The sequence below is a fragment of the Panthera leo genome, chromosome D2, assembly GCF_018350215.1.
Source record: "Panthera leo isolate Ple1 chromosome D2, P.leo_Ple1_pat1.1, whole genome shotgun sequence".
NCBI lineage: Eukaryota > Metazoa > Chordata > Mammalia > Carnivora > Felidae > Panthera > Panthera leo.
Window position 1 is genome coordinate 47,845,760 of NC_056689.1, and position 8,631 is coordinate 47,854,390.

Genomic DNA, 8,631 nt, shown 5'->3' on the forward strand with positions numbered 1-8,631 from the left:
GGGTTCCATTACATTTGTTATTAATAGTTTTAGGTATTTGGCTGCTTTCATGTTGAAGGCATAAATATTTACAATTGTTAGATCTTGTTGGATTGCCCCCCCCCACCTTTTTATGATATAGGGCCCTTCTTCATGTCTTGTTACAGGCTTTGTTTTTAAAGTCAAGTTTGTCTGATGTAAGTATTGCTACTCAAGCTCTCTTTTGATGTCCATTGATATACATGATAAATATTTCTCCATCCCTTCACTTTCAATTTGCACAAATGTTTAGGTCTAAAATGAGTCTTTTGTAGGCAGCATACAGATGGAATTTCTTTTTTGTCCATTCTGACATCCTATGTCTTTTGATCAGAGTATTTAGTCCATTCACATTCAGAGTATTTATAGGTTGATATGTATTTAATGCCATTTTATTACTTGTTTTGTCATTATTTCTGGAGATCTTTTCTTGTCTTTGTCACTTTTGGTGTTTCCTTAGACTCCGAGTCCCCTTTAATATTTCTTGCAGGGCTGGTTAATAGTCATGAACTCCTTTAGTTTTTGTTTGTCTGGGAAACTCTTCATCTCTCCTTCTATTCTGAATGATAGCCTTGCTGGATAGAGCATTCTTGGCTGCATATTTTTCCCATTCAATACTTTGAATACATCATGCCATTCCCCTCTGGTTGCCAAGTTTCTATTGAGAAATCTGCAGCTAGCTTTATGGGTCTTCCTTTGTAAGTTAAGGAATTCTTTTGTCTTGATGCTTTTAAGATGTTTTTCTTCATCACTGTATTTTGCAGTTTAATTACAATACATCTTAGTGTTGGCCTACTTTTGTTGATTTTGATGAGAATTCTGTGTGCCTCCTAGATCTAGATGTCTGTTTCTTTCCCCAGATTAGGGAGGTCTTCAAGCTAGTACTTCCTCTATTTTCTGCCCCCCCTTCTCTCTTATTCTTTTGGAACTTCTATGATATGAATATTATATTTGATGGAATCACTGAGTTCCCTAGGTCTATTTTTGTGTTCTATAATTCTTCTTTTTCTATTTTGTTCAGCTTCCTTATTTTCCATTATTTTGTCTTCTGTATCACTAACTCATTCCTTTGTTTCTTCCAGCATGCTGTTCATTGTGTCAAGCCCGTTTCCAATCCCAGTTTTTGCATTCTTCATTTCTGACTGAACTGATTCTTTTTGACTTTTTTATCTCTGTGGTAAGGGCCTCCCTGAAGTCTTCCATTCTTTGCTCAAGCCCATCATGTATCCTTATGATTGTTGTTTTAAATTCTCCATCAGGCATGTTACTTCACTTAGATCTCTGGCCATGGCCTTATCTTGTTCTTTCATTTGGAATGAATTCCTTCATGTTGGCATTTTGTCTAAGTCTCTGCCTTCTTCTGTGCCTTGGAAAAGCCAGTTATGGTTCTTGCCCTTGAGAGTAATAGCTATGAAAAAGAGCTCATGTAGTGTCCAGGGCCTAGAGCTTCAAGAAGTGTCCCTGATGTGTGCTGTGTGTACTCCGCTGTTGTATTTTGGCTGCTCTCTCCACAGGGCCATCATTGGCAGAGGTTGTCCTTGCCTGTAGTGGGCAGTGGTCCTTGGCCAGAATGTGGAGTTTCAACTACGTGTGCTCTGGCTGCTTGTGAAATGAGATCTGATATACTTCCACTAGAACTGAAGCCCTGCAGAACTCTCTGGTTAGGAGATGTGGGGTGGGCAGGAGCTTGCACTGGTCTTCTCGGGGAGAGGCCCTCCATGCTGAGTCTGAGACAAGCTTGAGTGAGAGGGTCCTTCTGGTTTGCAGGGATATGGGAATTGCTGTAAGCAACTTAAGCAGCCAGTGTCAATGCTGCACTGCTTCCCACAAGTGGTTCTGTGTTTATGTTGTGGGGAAGAGGGGACACAAACAGCTCCAGCAAGATCTTTTGTTCCAGCGAGGCATCCTCTCTAAGAATGCTGCCTCTTAGGGACTTGCTCCAAGAAGAGTGAATTACCTCCCCTCTGTGTCCCAGGAGTTCTTCAAATCAGTGTTTCCACACAATCTATCTCCCAGGTTGTTTGTCTGCCTTCTGTCCACGAGTAGGACAGCATCCTCCAGGCTCTATCGCAGACAAGCCCACTTACATTTAAAACTGCAGACTTTAGGTTCTGCTGGTTGCAAAAACTCATGACAATCAGCCCCTCTTTTTTCCCCAGTCAGTGGCTTTGGGGAAATGTTCTTCTTGTGTATTCCCCTGTGGGCGTGTGCTTTACTCTCTCCTACCCTTCTCTGTGACCACAGTTTGCTCTGGTCTGCAGTACCTGAGATCCATTTCTCCCCTAAACCACATATCCACACCTTCTATCTTCTTTGATGTGGTCTCTTCTCTCTCTCTAGTTGTGGAGTTTGCTCTGTTAGTCTTCAAGTTGATTCCCAGCGTATTTAGGATGATTTGATTATTAAGCAATTGTGTTTGTGGGACAAGATGAGCCTAAGGTCCTCCTATTCCCTTGCTCCATTCTTGCCCTCCCACCTCCCACCCCCTTTTCCAGGATGTTTAAATTTAAAAAGAGAAGACATGGAGAAAAAGGGGCCATTCTACCTTGGTGGAACAGGAAGTCCTTAATGAACTCCTTGAAGTCAAAGTTACTTTGAAATGAAAGGCATTTCTTCATGAAAGGCATTTCTCATAAGGCAGCCCATGAAAATGAAGGGAAGGATTGATTCACAGAAGAAGCTTAATATTGTTACTATGTATATAATTTGCACAAAAGGCGTGAATTTCTGGAGAAATAAAACTAGGTAGTAGAAGAAAACTCTCTTAGTTTGAGTTACCCCAGAATCAGACCCAGAAGCAAGGATTTGAAGACAAGTAGTTTACTAGAGGGTTAATTCCATGAATGACCAGTAGGAAGGGGGGAAAGTGATATAGTAAAAAGAATTGTGTATTACAAAGCCAGTTACTTTTCTGGGAAATTGGAGCCCAATGTCACTGTGGAATTCTGCCTAGCAGTGTAGAACACTCTTCAGAGTTATTCAAACCCAGAAGGAAAGAAAGTGGGGTGTGTATAAAACAATTTATCACCCATCATCCACTGAGGATTGCTTGTGGCAACATTCATTCTCTAGACATTCTGGCTTGTTTTGTGCATGGCAAAATATGCCGCCAGGGCCAGAAAATAGTGCGCTAGCAGAGTTTTCAGTAGACATCCTACGGGTTGCCTGTCAAGTTGAATACCAAGTTTATATGGGTGGAGCCTAGCAGTGTCTTCTTCAATCTGCCCTTTACACTAATTAGATTTACTTGCCTACCACCTTAAGTTCACCCTGTCCTATTACTTATTGTTCAGTGTAGTGGTTGGTCATATTTTTTTCAAATAAAAACCTGACTTACAGCAGAAGTGTAAGTAGGTAAGCTATAGTCTCTGCTGCTGCCATTGGTCATCAGGCCACATAAATATTCCGTCATCTCATTTCATGATCATTCATTCTGTATGTTTTTCTTCATCTTTCGCCAGCATGACCGCTGGCTTCATTTGCTTGCCCTATAGGGTAACATGGACCTTCATACCTGAGGGGTCTGAGTCCCTGGTTACAATGTCCTTAGCAGATCATGGCCATGGCTGCTGTTAATTTCCAAAGTTATTACCATGGAAGCAACAAGAAGCATTAAACAAATAATCCAGTGAAGAAATGGGCAGAAGACATGAATAGACACTTCTCTAAAGAAGACATCCAGATGGCCAACAGGCACATGAAAAGATGCTCAATGTCACTTCTCATCAGGGAAATACAAATCAAAACCACACTGAGATATCACCTCATGCCAGTCAGAGTGGCTAAAATGAATAAATGAGGAGACTATAGATGCTGGAGAGGATGTGGAGAAATGGGAACCCTCTTGCACTGTTGGTGGGAATGCAAACTGGTGCAGCCACTCTAGAAAACAGTGTGGAGGTTCCTCAAAAAATTAAAAATAGAACTACCCTATGACCCAGCAATAGCACTGCTGGGAATTTCCCAAGGGATACAGGAGTGCTGATGCATAGGGGGACTGTACCCCAATGTTTATAGCAACATTTTCAACAATAGCCAAATTATGGAAAGAGCCTAAATGTCCATGAATGGATAAAGAAGTTGTGGTTTATAAATACAATGGAATACTACTTGGCAATGAGAAAGAATGAAATATGGCCTTTTGTAGCAATGTGGAGGAAACTGGAGAGTGTTATGCTAAGTGAAATAAGTCATACAGAGAAAGACAGATACCATATGTTTTCACTCTTAAGTGGATCCTGAGAAACTTAACAGAAGACCATGGGGGAGGGGAAGGGGAAAAAAAGTTACAGAAAGGGAAGGAGGCAAACCATGAAAGACTTTTAAAAACTGAGAATAAACTAAGGGTTGATGGGGGTGGGATGGAGGGAAAAGTGGGTAATGGGCACTGAGGGGCACCTGTTGGGATGAGCACTGGATGTTGTATAGAAACCAGTTTGACAATAAATTTCATATTAAAAAATAATTTAAAAATATAATTATAATTATAATTATAAATAAGAAGCATCCTAGTGAATCCTATTAGTTTCCATATTTCTTCCTTCCTCTGTTATATTGTAGAAACCCTGTTTCCTCTTGTTAATCAGTGTCAGTTATCCTTGCCTATATATCCACTGACTTCTTTCATCTTTTTTTCCACCTCATTCAAGATATATAACATTTTTATCATTGAGAAAAGTTCTTTCGTTCCTGTTGTTGTCAACACCACCCCCATCGTGCCCAGGCCCTGGCATTCCATCCTGTTTTATATCACTATAGATTAGTTTTGCTTTTTCTAGAATTTCACATAAATGAAATTGAATGTGCACTCATTAGGGCCTGGTTTCTCTTTTCAATATGATGTTTTTGAGATTCATTTATTTCATTGCATCAGTTCATTTTTTATGATTGAGTAGTATTTCATTCTCTGGATAGGCCACCTATTGATGGACAATTTGTTGGTTTTTTTGGCTATTATGAATAAAGCTGTTGTAAACACTAAATACTACCATGGATATACATTTTATTTGCTCTTAGGTCAGTACTTAGATGTGAGATTGATAAGTTATATGATAAATACATATTTAATTTTATCAGAAATGGCCACATTGTTTTTCAAGTGATTATATTGTTTTTTATTCCCACTGTAATGTGTTAAAATTCCTGTTGCTTCATACCTTTGTTAACCCTGGGTTTTATCCACTTTGAACGTTTAACCATTCCAGTGATGTTGTATTTTATTATAATTTTTAAATTCATAAGTATAAGAAAAAGTTAATTTTGCCTCCTGTATAGATCATATATTAGAGCCTCTCAGAAAAAGCCTTAGAGCATATCTATAAAATTCAGTATTCCTGTATATTTTTTTGCTGACTGCCTATTGCACACCAAAGGAAACATCAACTCTGACTCTCTCACAGAGGAGTATACTCATGTTTCCATAAATGCTTCCCCCCAATTCCTAGGTCTCTGAGGATGGACTGTGTCAGCAACAAAATGAAGGAGAAATTGTGATATATATTTTAGAGGCTAAAGAATTTATAGCAAAACATAACTTTCCACCAATTTGAAATAGTCTACTTACTATTATCACAAAACATTTATTCTCTGATTCTCAGTTTTGATCTAATTAAAACCTAACCTTTATTTACATTTCTGAATCCTCCATGGTAATGATCTGTGAACTTCAATGCAGGTAGAACCCTCATGAACAATGGAGTATGACGATGATGATGATGGTGACGATGATGATGGTGGTGCAGATAATGATGGAAAGTGTAGTGGTGTTGGTTGCCTAGCACAGTCCCAGCAAGTATAGGTGCTTGGTAAATATATACTGAAAGATTAAATGAAGGAATGAAAATGGCATTTACTGAATATTTAATACTTGCATAATACTGTGCTAATTTGGGTTTATCTCATTATCCCCATGATGATCCTTTGCTCTAGTTAGTTTTATTTCCCTTTTATTAAAGAAATGAATAGTAAGGCCTAGAATAACTATTTATCTGGGTTGGATGGGGTCACTCAAAATTCTAATTCACATGCAATATCTAGATTTAATTATTCCTTCAACGTGATGTTTGGCTAGGTTCTTAGAATGTCAAGAATTAGTGTTAGAATGAATATTAATTTTCCAGACCCCCTGTTTGGTACCTTATACCTGACTCTTTCCTAATGAATTTTTGTCTGCCTATAAAAGACATTAAATGAGCAAACTGGTGTAGCCACTCTGGAGAACAGTATGGGGGTTCCTCAAAAAACTAAAACTAGAACTACCCTATGATCCAGCAGTCGCACTCTCAGGTATTTATCCAAAGGATACAAAAATACAAATTTGAGTACTGATGCATAGGGGCACTTGTACCCCAATGTTTATAGCAACTCTCTCAACTATAGCCAAATTATGGAAAGAGCCTAAATGTCCATCAACTGATGAATGGATAAAGAAATTGTGGTTTATATACACAATGGAGTACTACATGGCAATGAGAAAGAACAATATATGGCCCTTTGTAGCAACGTGGATGGAACTGGAGAGTGTGATGCTAAGTGAAATAAGCCATACAGAGAAAGACAGATACCATATGTTTTCACTCTTATGTGGATCCTGAGAAACTTAACAGAAACCCATGGGGGAGGGGAAGGAAAAAAAAAAAAGAGGTTAGAGTGGGAGAGAGCCAAAGCATAAGAGACTCTTAAAAACTGAGAACAAACTGAGGGTTGATGGGGGGTGGGAGGGAGGGGAGGGTGGGTGATGGGTATTGAGGAGGGCACCTTTTGGGATGAGCACTGGGTGTTGTATGGGAACCAATTTGACAATAAATTTCATATATTGAAAAAACAAAAACAAAAATACAAATTTGAAGGAGTACCTTCCCCCCAATGTTTATAGCAGCATTATCAATAATAGCCAAACTGTGGAGGGAGCCCAAATGTCCATCAACTGATGAATGGATAAGGAAGACGTGTATATGTGTACACACACACACACACACACACACACACACACACACAATGGAATAATACTCAGCCATAATAAAGAATGAAATCTTGCCATTTGCAATTATGTGGATGGAGCTAGAGTATATCATGCTATGCGAAATAAGTCAATCATAGAAAGACAAGTATATGATTTCACTCATATGTGGAATTTAAGAAACAAAACAGATGAACATATGGGAGGGGTAAAAAGAGGAGAGAGGGAAACAAACCACAAGGGAGTCTTAATGATAGAGAACAAACTGAAGGTGGATGGAGGGGAGGTGGGTGGAGGATGGGCTAGATGGGTGATGGGTATTAAAGAGGGAACTTGTTGTGATGAGCACTGGGTATTATATGTAAGTGATGAATCACTGAATTCCATTCCTGAAACCAAAATTGCACTGTATGTTAACTAACTAAAATTTAAGGAAAATTAAAAAAAAATGAGCATCATAGAACTGTAGTTCTAGTCAGTGATCATGTCTTAGCTGGATTTCTTTGTGCGTATATTCCCCAAGAAGTTAACTGAATGGAGAATTTTTCCAGGCCAAGGTAGCATTCCTGAGTTCCCTGGCCTAATGCCATCAAAGAATATCTTAATAATATGGCAATTTAACCATGGCCTGTGACAAGTTATAACTGTAAACTATATAGCTGAATAATTGATGAAATAAATATAAGTAAATATTATGCATACATTTAAATCATAATAATGTATACAATAATGAGTAATGCTTAAGATACTATGTTAGGGGGGAAAAAACTGTGTGTGAAATTTTAAAGTTAACCGGGGCCAAGTCTTCCCTTTCCTTCCCTTCCCTGACTGGTCATGTGGTATTATGGTAAGTACACAAAGATCCTGGAGGAACCTCACCAACAAACACATATCCCTGACTATTTAATACTCCGTGGAACTAAAATTACAGGACAACAACTGGGTAGAAGTATAAGAAAATGTCAGAGATAGATCCTAATTAGAGTTAATATTTAGAAACAGTATATCCTTGATGGATCTAGCATACATGCTTAGCAGATCTTAGGAATATAAAGGCAACCCCTGCTTAATGTCAGAAAACAATTTATGAGAATCAAATATAGTTTGTGAAAACAGAAACTGGGATCTTACTTCCCATTATTTTATTTTATTTTATTTTATTTTATTTCATTTTATTAGCTTTTTAAAATATAATTTATTGTCAAATTGGTTTCCATACCACACCCAGTGCTCATCCCAACAAGTGCCCTCCTCCATGCCCATCACCCACTTTCCTCTCTCCCCCACCTTCCCATCAACCTTCAGGTTGTTCTGTGTATTTAACAGTCTCTTATGGTTTGCCTCCTTCCCTCTCTGTAACTCTTTTTTTCCCCTTCCCCATGGTCTTCGGTTAAGTTTCTCAAGATCCACGTATGAGTGAAAACATATAGTATCTGTCTTTCTCTGACTGACTGATTTCACTTAGCATAATACCCTCCAGTTCCATCCACATTGCTGCAAATGGCCATATTTCATTCTTTCTCATTGCCAAGTAGTATTCCATTGTATATATAAACCACATCTTTATCCGTTCATCAGTTGGTGGACATTTAGGCTCTTTCATAATTTGGCTATTGTTGAAAGTGCTGCTATAAACATTGGGTTACAAGTGCCCC